Below are 15,000 nucleotides of genomic sequence, written 5' to 3' on the forward strand. Positions count from 1 at the left end.
GTGGAGGGAAAAAGGTATTTGATTTTGTACATTTGCCCACTGACAAAGAAATGATCAGTCTATCATTTTAATGGTAGGTTTATTTGAACAGTGAGAGACAGAATAACAACAAAAAAATCCAGAGAAACGCATGTCAAAAATGTTATAAATATGTTTGTAAACAAACTTATGTTTGTTCCAGTGTTCTGTATTTATATTATATATATATATTTTATATATTATATTTTATATGGATACGAGGGGTCTGCTAAAGGAGCTGGGACTAAAAATAAAAAAAATAAACAAGATAACTAATGTAAAACATACTGTGTCCGTAAAATGTACACAGGTTCAGAACTTTTGTGAAAACATCACAGCACAGTTGAAAAATATATGACAAATAGAAATCACAGAGTAGCTGAAGGGTGGGACTAAAAAAGGTAACTAATGTAAAATATACTGTGTCCGTAAAATCTATATAGGATGCATAAACTGGATGTGTTGTTGTCCATTCGTTTACTCCAATTAGGGGAGGGGTTAGGGGAAAATAACAATACATCAAATATTAAATATATATATATACAGTATATACAGTATATATATATATATATATATATATATATATATATATATATATATACAGTGGTGTGAAAAAGTGTTTGCCCCCTTCCTGATTTCTTATTTGTTTGCATGTTTGTCACACTTAAATGTTTCAGATCATCAAACAAATTTAAATATTAGTCAGAGATAACACAAGTAAACACTAAATGCAGTTTTGAAATGAAGGTTGTTATTATGAAGGGAAAACAAAAATCCAAACTCACATGGCCCTGTGTGAAGAAGTGATTGCCCCCTACAACCTAATAACTGGTTGGGCCACCCTTAGCAGCAACAACTGCAATCAAGCGTTTGCGATAACTTGCAATGAGTCTTTTACAGCGCTGTGGAGGAATTTTGGCCTGTTGGTATGATGTTCTTTTTCTGAAATGCGGTGTTACTTTTACGCCAGATGTAATGGGACACACACCTTCCAAAAAGTTCAACTTTTGTCTCGTCAGTCCACAGAGTATTTTCCCAAAGGTCTTGGGGATCATCAAGATGTTTTCCGGCAAAAATTAGACGAGCCTTAATGTTATTTTTGCTCAGCAGTGGTTTTCGTCTTGGAACTCTGCCATGCAGGCCATTTTTGCCCAGTCTCTTTCTTATTGTGGAGTCATGAACACTGACCTTAACTAAGGCAAGTGAGGCCAGCAGCTCTTTTGATGTTGTTGTGGGGTCTTTTGTGACCTCTTGGATGAGTCGTCGCTGCGCTCTTGGGGTAATTTTGGTCGGCCGGCCACTCCTGGGAAGGTTCACCACTGTTCCATGTTTTCGCCATTTGTGGATAATGGCTCTCACTGTGGTTCGCTGGACACTAACAGCTTACAGACGGTAGGCAATTAAGGTCACAGTTATGAAAACCTAGGACACTAAAGAGGCCTTTCTACTGACTCTGAAAAACACCAAAAGAAAGATGCCCAGGGTCCCTGCTAATCTGCGTGAACGTGCCTTAGGCATACTGCAAGGAGGCATGAAGACTGCAGATGTGGCCAGGGCAATAAATTGCAATGTCTGTACTGTGAGATGCCTAAGACAGCGCTACAGGGAGACAGGACGGACAGCTGATCATCCTCGCAGTGGCAGACCACGTGTAACAACACCTGCACAGGATCGGTACATCCGAACATCACACCTGCGGAACAGGTACAGGATGGCAACAACAACTGCCCGAGTTACATCAGGAACGCACAATCCCTCCATCAGTGCTCAGACTGTCCGTAATAGGCTGAGAGAGGCTGGACTGAAGGCTTGTAGGCCTGTTGTAAGGCAGGTCCTCACCAGACATCACCGACAACAACGTCGCCTATGGGCACAAACCCACAGTCGCTGGACCAGACAGGACTGGCAAAAAGTGCTCTTCACTGACGAGTCGCAGTTTTGTCTCACCAGGGGTGATGGTCGGATTCGCGTTTATCGTCGAAGGAATGAGCGTTACACCTGAGCCTGTACTCTGGAGCGGGATCGATTTGGAGATGGAGGGTCCGTCATGGTCTGGGGCGGTGTGTCACAGCATCATCGGACTGAGCTTGTTGTCACTGCAGGCAATCTCAACGCTGTGCGTTACAGGGAAGACATCCTCCTCCCTCATGTGATACCCTTCCTGCAGGCTCATCCTGACATGACCCTCCAGCATGACAATGCCACCAGCCATACTGCTCGTTCTGTGTGTGATTTCCTGCAAGACAGGAATGTCAGTGTTCTGCCATGGCCAGCGAAGAGCCAGGATCTCAATCCCATTGAGCACGTCTGGGACCTGTAGGTTCAGAGGGTGAGGGCTAGGGCCATTCCCCACAGAAATGTCTGGGAACTTGCAGGTGCCTTGGTGGAAGAGTGGGGTAACATCTCACAGCAAGAACTGGCAAATCTGGTGCAGTCCATGAGGAGGAGATGCACTGCAGTACTTAATGCAGCTGGTGGCCACACCAGATACTGACTGTTACTTTTGATTTTGACCCCCCCTTTGTTCAGGGACACATTATTCAATGTCTGTTAGTTACATGTCTGTGGAACTTGTTCAGTTTATGTCTCAGTTGTTGAATCTTGTTATGTTCATACAAATATTTACACATTGCTGAAAATAAACGCAGTTGACAGTGAGAGGATGTTTATTTCAGAAAAAATATATGGGGGATTGGAAATTATTCAGACAATTACATTGAGCCACAATCTATTTGCAATATTAAAGCTGATCCACCTCCAAACAAAAAAGGACTAGTCTCTTTCAGATGGAATGCAGAGTCTAGAAACGTGAAATGCGAGAAGGATTCTAATAAAAGGAATGATATGTCAACGCTCTTCTCTCTCTCTCTCTGTAGAGTATTCAGGATGCCCTCCAGAGGGCGCTGTCCTCTCTACTTCAGACTTCACCTCACCGTCGAGTCGCCATGGTTACCTTCAATGACGAGGTATTGATTGATTTATTGATAGATTTTTTTTTTTTTTTAAATAGAGCGAGTAGAGGTTTTGGAGGGAGGGAGGGAGGGAGGGAGCGAGGGAGGGAGGGAGGGAGGGAGGGAGGCTGAGGGGTATAGTGAGAGGGAGGGAGGGAGGGAGGGAGCGAGGGAGCGAGGGAGCGAGGGAGGGAGGGAGGGAGGGAGGGAGGGAGGGAGGGAAACAGGTCCTGGTGTGACACAAATCATATTTTTTTTAATGTATTTTCACTCAGCAGAAATCAGCAAACTCTCACCTCTTGTTGTCAACACAGAGAGACGAAGAAGCTAAGGACTTTATAGTTTTAAGATTATGACACATCTCTCTTCCTTTTTGATGTTCCAGACACAAGTTATAAGAGCCACCACATACCAATGCTGGCAATAAGACCGCACTCAATGAGCTGTACAAGCAAACAGGAAAACGCTCATCCAGAGGCAGCGCTCCTAGTGGCCGGGGACTTTAATGCAGGGAAACTTAAATCCGTTTTACCTCATTTCTACCAGCATGTTAAATGTGCAACCAGAGGAAAAAAACTCTAGACCACCTTTACTCCACACACAGAGACGCATAAAAAGCTCTTCCTCGCCCTCCAATTGGCAAATCTGACCATAACTCTATCCTCCTTGATTCCTGCTTACAAGCAAAAACGAAAGCATGAAGCACCAGTGACTCGGTCAATAAAGAAGTGGTCAGATGACACAGATGCTAAGCTACAGGACTGTTTTGAATATGTTCCAGGATTCTTCCGATGGCATTGAGGAGTACACCACATCAGTAACTGGCTTCATCAAAATGTGCATCGATGACATCATCCCCACAGTGACCGTATGTACCCCAACCAGAAGCCATGGATTACAGGCAACATCCGCACTGAGCTAAAGGATAGGGTGGCCACTTTCAAGGAGCGGGATTCTAACCCGGACGCTTATAAGAAATCCCGCTATCCCCTCCGACGAACCATCAAACAGGCAAAGCGTCAATACAGGACTAAGATTGAATTGTACTACACCGGCTCCGACGCTCATTCGATGTGGCAGGGCTTGCAAACTATTACAGACTACAAAGGGAAGCACAGCCGCGAGCTGCCCAGTGACACGAGCCTACCAGACGAGCTAAATTACTTCTATGCTCGCTTCGAGGCAAGCAACACTGAAGCATGCATGAGAGCATCAGCTGTTCCGGACGACTGTGTGATCACGCTCTCCGTAGCCGATGTGAGTAAGACCTTTAAACAGGTCAACATTCACAAGTCCGCAGGGCCAGACGGATTACCAGGACCTGTACTCCGAGCATGCAGTGACCAACTGGCAAGTGTCTTCACTGACATTTTCAACCTGTCCCTGACTGAGTCTGTAATACCAACATGTTTCAAGCAGACCACCATAGTCCCCGTGCCCAAGAACACCAAGATAACCTGCCTAAATGACTACCGACCCGTAGCGCTCACGTATGTAGTCATGAAGTGCTTTGAAAGACTGGTCATGGCTCACATCAACACCATTATCCCAGAAACCCTAGACCCACTCCAATTTGCATACCACCCCAACAGATCCAGAGATGATGCAATCTCTATTGCACTCCACACTGCCCTTTCCCACCTGGACAAGAGGAACACCTACGTGAGAATGCTATTCATTGTCTACAGCTCAGCGTTCAACACCATAGTACCCTCAAAGCTCATCACTAAGCTAAGGACCCTGGGACTAAATACCTCCCTCTGCAACTGGATCCTAGACTTCCTGACGGGCCGCCCCCAGGTGGTAAGGGTAGGTAACAACACATCTGCCACACTGATCCTCAACACGGGGGTCCCTCAGGGGTGCGTGCTTAGTCCCCTCCTGTACTCCCTGTTCACCCATGACTGCATGGCCAGGCACGACTCCAACACCATCATTAAGTTTGCCAATGACACAACAGTGGTAGGCCTGATCACCGACAACGATGAGACAGCCTATAGGGAGGAGGTCAGAGACCTGGCCGTGTGGTGCCAGGATAACAACCTCTCCCTCAACGTGATCAAGACAAAGGAGATGATTGTGGACTACAGGAAAAGAAGAGGACCGAGGACCATTCTCATCGACGGGGCTGTAGTGGAACAGGTTGAGAGCTTCAAGTTCCTTGGTGTCCACATCACCAACAAATTAACAGGGTCCAAACACACCAAGACAGTCGTGAAGAGGGCACAACAAAGCCTATTCCTCCTCAGGAGACTGAAAAGATTTGGCATGGGTCCTCAGATCCTCAAAAAGTTATACCGCTGCACCATTGAGAGCATCCTGACTGGTTGCATCACTGCCTGGTATGGCAACTGCTCGGCACTACAGAGGGTAGTGCGTACGGCCCAGTACATCACTGGGGCCAAGCTTCCTGCCATCCAGGACCTTCCTGCAATCCAGGACCCACCCCCTATTTTACACTGCTTCTACTCTCTGTTTATTATCTATGCATAGTCACTTTAACTCTACCTACATGTACATATTACCTCGACTAACCTGTGCCCCCGCACATTGACTCGGTACCGGTACCCCCTGTATATAGCCTCACTACTGTTATTTTACTGCTGCTCTTTAATTATTTTGTATTTTATACTTATCTATTTTTTACTTAACACTTATTTTTCTTAAAACTGCATTGTTGGTTAAGGGCTTGTAAGTAAGCATTTCACTGTAAGGTCTACACCTGCTGTATTCGGCGCATGTGACAAATACACTTTGATTTGATTTGATTTGATTTCTGTATAGACAGGATTATTTACATAATTTTGGCCAATTTTATTAAATTGACTTTTGGGGAAGCTTAGGTTCCCATAGCGTATGTGTGTACCTACTAACCTGCCTACCTGTGTACCTACTAACCTGCCTACCTGTGTACCTACTAACCTGCCTACCTGTGTACCTACTAACCTGCCTACCTGTGTACCTACTAACCTGCCTACCTGTGTACCTACTAACCTGCCTACCTGTGTACCTACTAACCTGCCTACCTGTGTACCTACTAACCTGCCTACCTGTGTACCTACTAACCTGCCTACCTGTGTCCCTACTAACCTGCCTACCTGTGTACCTACTAACCTGCCTACCTGTGTCCCTACTAACATGTGTACCTACTAGCCTGCCTACCTGTGTACCTACTAACCTGCCTACCTGTGTACCTACTAACCTGCCTACCTGTGTACCTACTAACCTGTGTACCTACTAACCTGCCTACCTGTGTACCTACTAAACTGTCTACCTGTGTACCTACTAACCTGCCTACCTGTGTCCCTACTAACCTGCCTACCTGTGTACCTACTAACCTGCCTACCTGTGTCCCTACTAACATGTGTCCCTACTAACCTGTGTACCTACTAACCTGCCTACCTGTGTCCCTACTAACCTGCCTACCTGTGTACCTACTAACCTGCCTACCTGTGTACCTACTAGCCTGCCTACCTGTGTCCCTACTAACATGTGTACCTACTAGCCTGCCTACCTGTGTACCTACTAACCTGCCTACCTGTGTACCTACTAACCTGCTTACCTGTGTCCCTACTAACCTGCCTACCTGTGTACCTACTAACCTGCCTACCTGTGTACCTACTAACCTGCCTACCTGTGTACCTACTAACCTGCCTACCTGTGTACCTACTAACCTGCCTACCTGTGTACCTACTAACCTGTGTACCTGTGTACCTACTAACCTGCCTACCTGTGTCCCTACTAACCTGCCTACCTGTGTCCCTACTAACCTGCCTACCTGTGTCCCTACTAACCTGCCTACCTGTGTCCCTACTAACCTGCCTACCTGTGTCCCTACTAACCTGTATCCCTACTAACCTGCCTACCTGTGTCCCTACTAACCTGCCTACCTGTGTCCCTACTAACCTGCCTACCTGTGTACCTGTTGCATCTTTTCTTGATTGTTATGATAATTCTTCCTCCCTCTCTCTCTCTCTCTCCCGTCCCTCCCCTCCCTCCCTCTCTCCCTCTCTCTCTCTAGGTAGTAGTGTATGGTGATGGTTCAGGTGTACCAGTCTCTCTGAGGGACTGGGCTCTAGTTGATTATGACTACTTGAGACAACAGGGTCAACAGTACAACACTCCACACTGTATAGCAGAGAGCTACCAACACCTCTCACTGAGAGTCAAAGAGTGAGTCTGTCTGTCTGTCTGTCTGTCTGTCTGTCTGTCTGTCTGTCTGTCTGTCTGTCTGTCTGTCTGTCTGTCTGTCTGTCTGTCTGTCTGTCTGGCTGGCTGGCTGGCTGGCTGGCTGGCTGGCTGGCTGGCTGGCTGGCTGGCTGGCTGGCTGGCTGGCTGTCTGTCTGTCTGGCTGGCTGGCTGGCTGGCTGGCTGGCTGGCTGGCTGGCTGGCTGGCTGGCTGGCTGGCTGGCTGGCTGGTTCGCTGTCCGTCCATCCACATTGGTTTCTCTGGCTGGCTGTCTGTCTGGCTGTTTGTTCGTCTGGCTGGTTGACTGCCTGCCTGTCTGTCCATCTGTATGTCTTATTAAAACTATATCTCTCTCTCCCCTTTCCAACTCTCTCTCTCTCCCCTGTCTCTTTCTCTCCCCACTCTATCCTCCCTCCATCTCTCCAGGTTGCGTGAACACGGGGCTACAGCGTTGGGTCCTGCAGCCTTGGTCTCCGTTGCCATGGCGTCTCGATTCGTGGGGTCAAAGGTCAGTCAAAGCTGAGCGTTCCATCCAACAGCAGTGCACTTCCTGTATCACAGCCAATCAGATGCCTCGTTGAAATTCTGACAGCCTATCAGACACCATGTCTCATTTCTGTCTGTTTGTCATTGTTATGACCAGTTATAACCGCTCAGTGTTCTGTGTTCTGTGATTGGTTGACCTCTAGGTGATCTTGTGTACAGACGGGCGAGCTAACATCGGATTGGGTGAGATGGAGGAGAGCCCCGCCCCTTTCTCCTCCCCCCAGTCACCTTACTTCTACAGACAGCTAGCCAACGAGGCAGCTAACAGCGGGTTAGTGTACCCCCTAACTAGCCCACGAGGCAGCTAACAGCGGGTTAGTGTACCCCCTAACTAGCCCAGGAGGTAGCTAACAGAGGGTTAGTACCCCCTAACTAGCCCAGGTGGTAGGTAACAGAGGGTTAGTACCCCCTAACTAGCCCAGGTGGTAGGTAACAGAGGGTTAGTACCCCATAACTAGCCCAGGAGGTAGCTAACAGAGGGTTAGTACCCCCTAACTAGCCCAGGAGGTAGCTAACAGAGGGTTAGTACCCCCTAACTAGCCCAGGAGGCAGCTAACAGAGGGTTAGTACCCCCTAACTAGCCCAGGAGGTAGCTAACAGAGGGTTAGTGTACCCCATAACTAGCCCAGGAGGTAGCTAACAGAGGGTTAGTACCCCATAACTAGCCCAGGTGGTAGCTAACAGAGGGTTAGTGTACCCCCTAACTAGCCCAGGAGGCAGCTAACAGAGGGTTAGTACCCCCTAACTAGCCCAGGAGGCAGCTAACAGAGGGTTAGTACCCCCTAACTAGCCCAGGAGGTAGCTAACAGAGGGTTAGTGTACCCAATAACTAGCCCAGGAGGTAGCTAACAGAGGGTTAGTGTACCCCATAACTAGCCCAGGAGGCAGCTAACAGAGGGTTAGTGTACCCCCTAACTAGCCCAGGAGGTAGCTAACAGAGGGTTAGTGTACCCCATAACTAGCCCAGGAGGTAGCTAACAAAGGGTTAGTACCCCCTAACTAGCCCAGGAGGTAGCTAACAGAGGGTTAGTACCCCATAACTAGCCCAGGAGGCAGCTAACAGAGGGTTAGTACCCCATAACTAGCCCAGGAGGCAGCTAACAGAGGGTTAGTGTACCCCATAACTAGCCCAGGAGGTAGCTAACAGAGGGTTAGTACCCCCTAACTAGCCCAGGAGGTAGCTAACAGAGGGTTAGTACCCCCTAACTAGCCCAGGAGGCAGCTAACAGAGGGTTAGTACCCCCTAACTAGCCCAGGTGGTAGCTAACAGAGGGTTAGTACCCCCTAACTAGCCCAGGAGGTAGCTAACAGAGGGTTAGTGTACCCCATAACTAGCCCAGGTGGTAGATAACAGAGGGTTAATACCCCCTAACTAGCCCAGGAGGCAGCTAACAGAGGGTTAATACCCCCTAACTAGCCCAGGAGGCAGCTAACAGAGGGTTAGTACCCCCTAACTAGCCCAGGAGGTAGCTAACAGAGGGTTAGTACCCCTAACTAGCCCAGGAGGCAGCTAACAGAGGGTTAGTACCCCCTAACTAGCCCAGGAGGTAGCTAACAGAGGGTTAGTGTACCCCCTAACTAGCCCAGGAGGTAGCTAACAGAGGGTTAATACCCCCTAACTAGCCCAGGAGGTAGCTAACAGAGGGTTAGTACCCCCTAACTAGCCCAGGAGGTAGCTAACAGAGGGTTAGTACCCCTAACTAGCCCAGGTGGTAGCTAACAGAGGGTTAGTACCCCTAACTAGCCCAGGTGGTAGCTAACAGAGGGTTAATACCCCCTAACTAGCCCAGGAGGTAGCTAACAGAGGGTTAGTACCCCATAACTAGCCCAGGAGGTAGCTAACAGAGGGTTAGTACCCCCTAACTAGCCCAGGAGGTAGCTAACAGAGGGTTAGTACCCCCTAACTAGCCCAGGGGGCAGCTAACAGAGGGTTAGTGTACCCCCAAAAACCTCCATGTACCCCAAAATACAATGCACCCCCAAACATCCATGCCAAATAGCTTATCACAAAACCTCCTCAAAACCTTTAAGAAATGGTGGTTGACGGTGTATTCTTTCACTCTGCAGGGTGATGATTGATCTGTCATGTATTTTCTGTTTCTGCAGCGTGATAGTTTCAGTGATGACCTTTGAGGGAACAGACTGCAGGTTGGCTGAGGTGGGGCTACTGGCTGACCAGACTGGAGGAAGGGTGAGATGCACACACCTGAACCCAGTCTTCTCCATTAACACACACCTGAACCCAGTATTCTCCATTAACACACACCTGAACCCAGTCTTCTCCATTAACACACACCTGAACCCAGTCTTCTCCATTAACACACACCTGAACCCAGTCTTCTCCATTAACACACACCTGAACCCAGTCTTCTCCATGAACACACACCTGAACCCAGTCTTCTCCATGAACACACACCTGAACCCAGTCTTCTCCATGAACACACACCTGAACCCAGTCTTCTCCATTAACACACACCTGAACCCAGTCTTCTCCATTAACACACACCTGAACCCAGTCTTCTCCATTAACACACACCTGAACCACCCAGTCTTCTCCATTAACACACACCTGAACCCAGTCTTCTCCATTAACACACACCTGAACCCAGTCTTCTCCATTAACACACACCTGAACCCAGTCTTCTCCATTAACACACACCTGAACCAAGTCTTCTCCATTAACACACACCTGAACCCAGTCTTCTCCATTAACACACACCTGAACCCAGTCTTCTCCATTAACACACACCTGAACCCAGTCTTCTCCATTAACACACACCTGAACCCAGTCTTCTCCATTAACACACACCTGAACCCAGTCTTCTCCATTAACACACACCTGAACCCAGTCTTCTCCATGAACACACACCTGAACCCAGTCTTCTCCATGAACACACACCTGAACCCAGTCTTCTCCATGAACACACACCTGAACCCAGTCTTCTCCATTAACACACACCTGAACCCAGTCTTCTCCATTAACACACACCTGAACCCAGTCTTCTCCATTAACACACACCTGAACCCAGTCTTCTCCATTAACACACACCTGAACCCAGTCTTCTCCATTAACACACACCTGAACCACCCAGTCTTCTCCATTAACACACACCTGAACCCAGTCTTCTCCATTAACACACACCTGAACCCAGTCTTCTCCATTAACACACACCTGAACCCAGTCTTCTCCATGAACACACACCTGAACCCAGTCTTCTCCATTAACACACACCTGAACCCAGTCTTCTCCATGAACACACACCTGAACCCAGTCTTCTCCATGAACACACACCTGAACCCAGTCTTCTCCATTAACACACACCTGAACCCAGTCTTCTCCATTAACACACACCTGAACCCAGTCTTCTCCATTAACACACACCTGAACCCAGTCTTATCCATTAACACACACCTGAACCCAGTATTTTCCATTAACACACACCTGAACCAGTCTTCTCCATTAACACACACCTGAACCCAGTCTTCTCCATTAACACACACCTGAACCCAGTCTTCTCCATTAACACACACCTGAACCCAGTCGTCTCCATTAACACACACATGAACACAGTCTTCTCATTAACACACACCTGAACCCAGTCTTCTCCATTAACACACACCTGAACCCAGTCTTCTCCATTAACACACACCTGAACCCAGTCTTCTCCATTAACACACACCTGAACCCAGTCTTCTCCATGAACACACACCTGAACCCAGTCTTCTCCATTAACACACACCTGAACCCAGTCTTCTCCCTGAACACACACCTGAACCCAGTCTTCTCCATTAACACACACCTGAACCCAGTCTTCTCCATTAACACACACCTGAACCCAGTCTTCTCCATTAACACACACCTGAACCCAGTCTTCTCCATTAACACACACCTGAACCCAGTCTTCTCCATTAACACACACCTGAACCCAGTCTTCTCCATTAACACACACCTGAACCCAGTCTTCTCCATTAACACACACCTGAACCCAGTCTTCTCCATGAACACACACCTGAACCCAGTCTTCTCCATTAACACACACCTGAACCCAGTCTTCTCCATTAACACACACCTGAACCCAGTCTTCTCCATTAACACACACCTGAACCACCCAGTCTTCTCCATTAACACACACCTGAACCACCCAGTCTTCTCCATTAACACACACCTGAACCCAGTCTTCTCCATTAACACACACCTGAACCCAGTCTTCTCCATGAACACACACCTGAACCCAGTCTTCTCCATTAACACACACCTGAACCCAGTCTTCTCCATGAACACACACCTGAACCCAGTCTTCTCCATGAACACACACCTGAACCCAGTCTTCTCCATTAACACACACCTGAACCCAGTCTTCTCCATGAACACACACCTGAACCCAGTCTTCTCCATTAACACACACCTGAACCCAGTCTTCTCCATTAACACACACCTGAACCCAGTATTTTCCATTAACACACACCTGAACCAGTCTTCTCCATTAACACACACCTGAACCCAGTCTTCTCCATTAACACACACCTGAACCCAGTCTTCTCCATTAACACACACCTGAACCCAGTCTTCTCCATTAACACACACCTGAACACAGTCTTCTCCGTTAACACACACCTGAACCCAGTCTTCTCCATTAACACACACCTGAACCCAGTCTTCTCCATTAACACACACCTGAACCCAGTCTTCTCCATTAACACACACCTGAACCCAGTCTTCTCCATGAATACACACCTGAACCCAGTCTTCTCCATTAACACACACCTGAACCCAGTCTTCTCCATGAACACACACCTGAACCCAGTCTTCTCCATTAACACACACCTGAACCCAGTCTTCTCCATTAACACACACCTGAACCCAGTCTTCTCCATTAACACACACCTGAACCCAGTCTTCTCCATTAACACACACCTGAACCCAGTCTTCTCCATTAACACACACCTGAACCCAGTCTTCTCCATTAACACACACCTGAACCCAGTCTTCTCCATTAACACACACCTGAACCCAGTCTTCTCCATGAACACACACCTGAACCCAGTCTTCTCCATTAACACACACCTGAACCCAGTCTTCTCCATTAACACACACCTGAACCCAGTCTTCTCCATTAACACACACCTGAACCCAGTCTTCTCCATTAACACACACCTGAACCCAGTCTTCTCCATGAACACACACCTGAACCCAGTCTTCTCCATGAACACACACCTGAACCCAGTCTTCTCCATTAACACACACCTGAACCCAGTCTTCTCCATTAACACACACCTGAACCCAGTCTTCTCCATTAACACACACCTGAACCCAGTCTTCTCCATGAACACACACCTGAACCCAGTCTTCTCCATTAACACACACCTGAACCCAGTCTTCTCCATTAACACACACCTGAATCCAGTCTTCTCCATGAACACACACCTGAACCCAGTCTTCTCCATTAACACACACCTGAACCCAGTCTTCTCCATGAACACACACCTGAACCCAGTCTTCTCCATTAACACACACCTGAACCCAGTCTTCTCCATTAACACACACCTGAACCCAGTCTTCTCCAGTAACACACACCTGAACCCAGTATTTTCCATTAACACACACCTGAACCCAGTATTCTCCATTAACACACACCTGAACCCAGTCTTCTCCATTAACACACACCTGAACCCAGTCTTCTCCATTAACACACACCTGAACCCAGTCTTCTCCATTAACACACACCTGAACCCAGTCTTCTCCATTAACACACACTTGAACCCAGTCTTCTCCATGAACACACACCTGAACCCAGTCTTCTCCATTAACACACACCTGAACCCAGTCTTCTCCATTAACACACACCTGAACCCAGTCTTCTCCATTAACACACACCTGAACCCAGTCTTCTCCATTAACACACACCTGAACCCAGTCTTCTCCATTAACACACACCTGAACCCAGTCTTCTCCATTAACACACACCTGAACCCAGTCTTCTCCAGTAACACACACCTGAACCCAGTATTTTCCATTAACACACACCTGAACCCAGTATTCTCCATTAACACACACCTGAACCCAGTCTTCTCCATTAACACACACCTGAACCCAGTCTTCTCCTTTAACACACACCTGAACCCAGTCTTCTCCATTAACACACACCTGAACCCAGTCTTCTCCATTAACACACACCTGAACCCAGTCTTCTCCATTAACACACACCTGAACCCAGTCTTCTCCATTAACACACACCTGAACCCAGTCTTCTCCATTAACACACACCTGAACCCAGTCTTCTCCATTAACACACACCTGAACCCAGTCTTCTCCATTAACACACACCTGAACCCAGTCTTCTCCATTAACACACACCTGAACCCAGTCTTCTCCATTAACACACACCTGAACCCAGTCTTCTCCATTAACACACACCTGAACCCAGTCTTCTCCATTAACACACACCTGAACCCAGTCTTCTCCATTAACACACACTTGAACCCAGTATTTTCGCGTGTCTGGCTCCTTTTTTCTATACTATATAGCTCAGGGGTGGGCAATTTTGATGGGAATGGGTGCCAAAATGTCATATCTAATTTCATGCAATTCTACCCATTTTGCCATCAGCCAGAGATAAAAACTTTGGGATTTTTAAAAACTATTTTCATGCAATTCTACACATGTTCATTATGTAGAGAGCCGCAGGCCGGCAGTTGCCAGATATAGCTCATTCAACTACCTTTCTCTCTCTCTCTCTCTCTCTCCTCCTGTCTCTCACCTCCACCTCCTCCTGTCACCCTCCTCCTCCTCCTGTCGCTCTCCTCCTCCTCCTCCTCCTCCTCAGCCAGAGATAAAAACTTTGGGATTTTTAAAAACTATTTTCATGCAATTCTACACATGTACATTATGTAGAGAGCCGCAGGCCGGCAGTTGCCAGATATAGCTCATTCAACTACCTTTCTCTCTCTCTCTCTCTCTCCTCCTGTCTCTCACCTCCACCTCCTCCTGTCACCCTCCTCCTCCTCCTGTCGCTCTCCTCCTCCTCCTCCTCCTCCTCCTTCTCCTGTCTCTCTCCTCCTCCTCCTCCTCCTGTCTCTCTCCTCCTCCTCCTCCTCCTGTCGCTCTCCTCCTCCTCCTTCTCCTGTCTCTCTCCTCCTCCTCCTCCTCCTTCTCCTGTCTCTCTCCTCCTCCTCCTGTCTCTCTCTTCCTCTTCCTCCTCCTCCTCCTGTCACCCTCCTCCTCCTCCTGTCGCTCTCCTCCTCCTCCTCCTTCTCCTGTCTCTCTCTCTCCTCCTCCTCCTCTTCCTCCTGTCGCCC

At 48.0% G+C, this 15,000-nt stretch overlaps 1 pseudogene across 1 annotated transcript in view; it reads left to right on the forward strand.

Annotated features, from left to right (window-relative positions):
* The window catches only part of LOC311119145 (circularly permutated Ras protein 1-like), a 50,245-nt pseudogene that overhangs the window by 24,307 nt on the left and 10,938 nt on the right, over positions 1-15,000 (forward strand). Inside the window, exons 2-6 of the transcript in view lie at positions 2,895-2,984; positions 6,991-7,142; positions 7,585-7,666; positions 7,848-7,975; positions 9,811-9,895. The product of the transcript in view is annotated as a circularly permutated Ras protein 1-like (transcript). The remainder of the gene's footprint in view (positions 1-2,894; positions 2,985-6,990; positions 7,143-7,584; positions 7,667-7,847; positions 7,976-9,810; positions 9,896-15,000) is intronic.

Source organism: Coregonus lavaretus (genome assembly GCF_964263955.1).
Source record: "Coregonus lavaretus genome assembly, chromosome: 1".
In the NCBI taxonomy this organism is placed as follows: Eukaryota; Metazoa; Chordata; class Actinopteri; order Salmoniformes; family Salmonidae; genus Coregonus; species Coregonus lavaretus.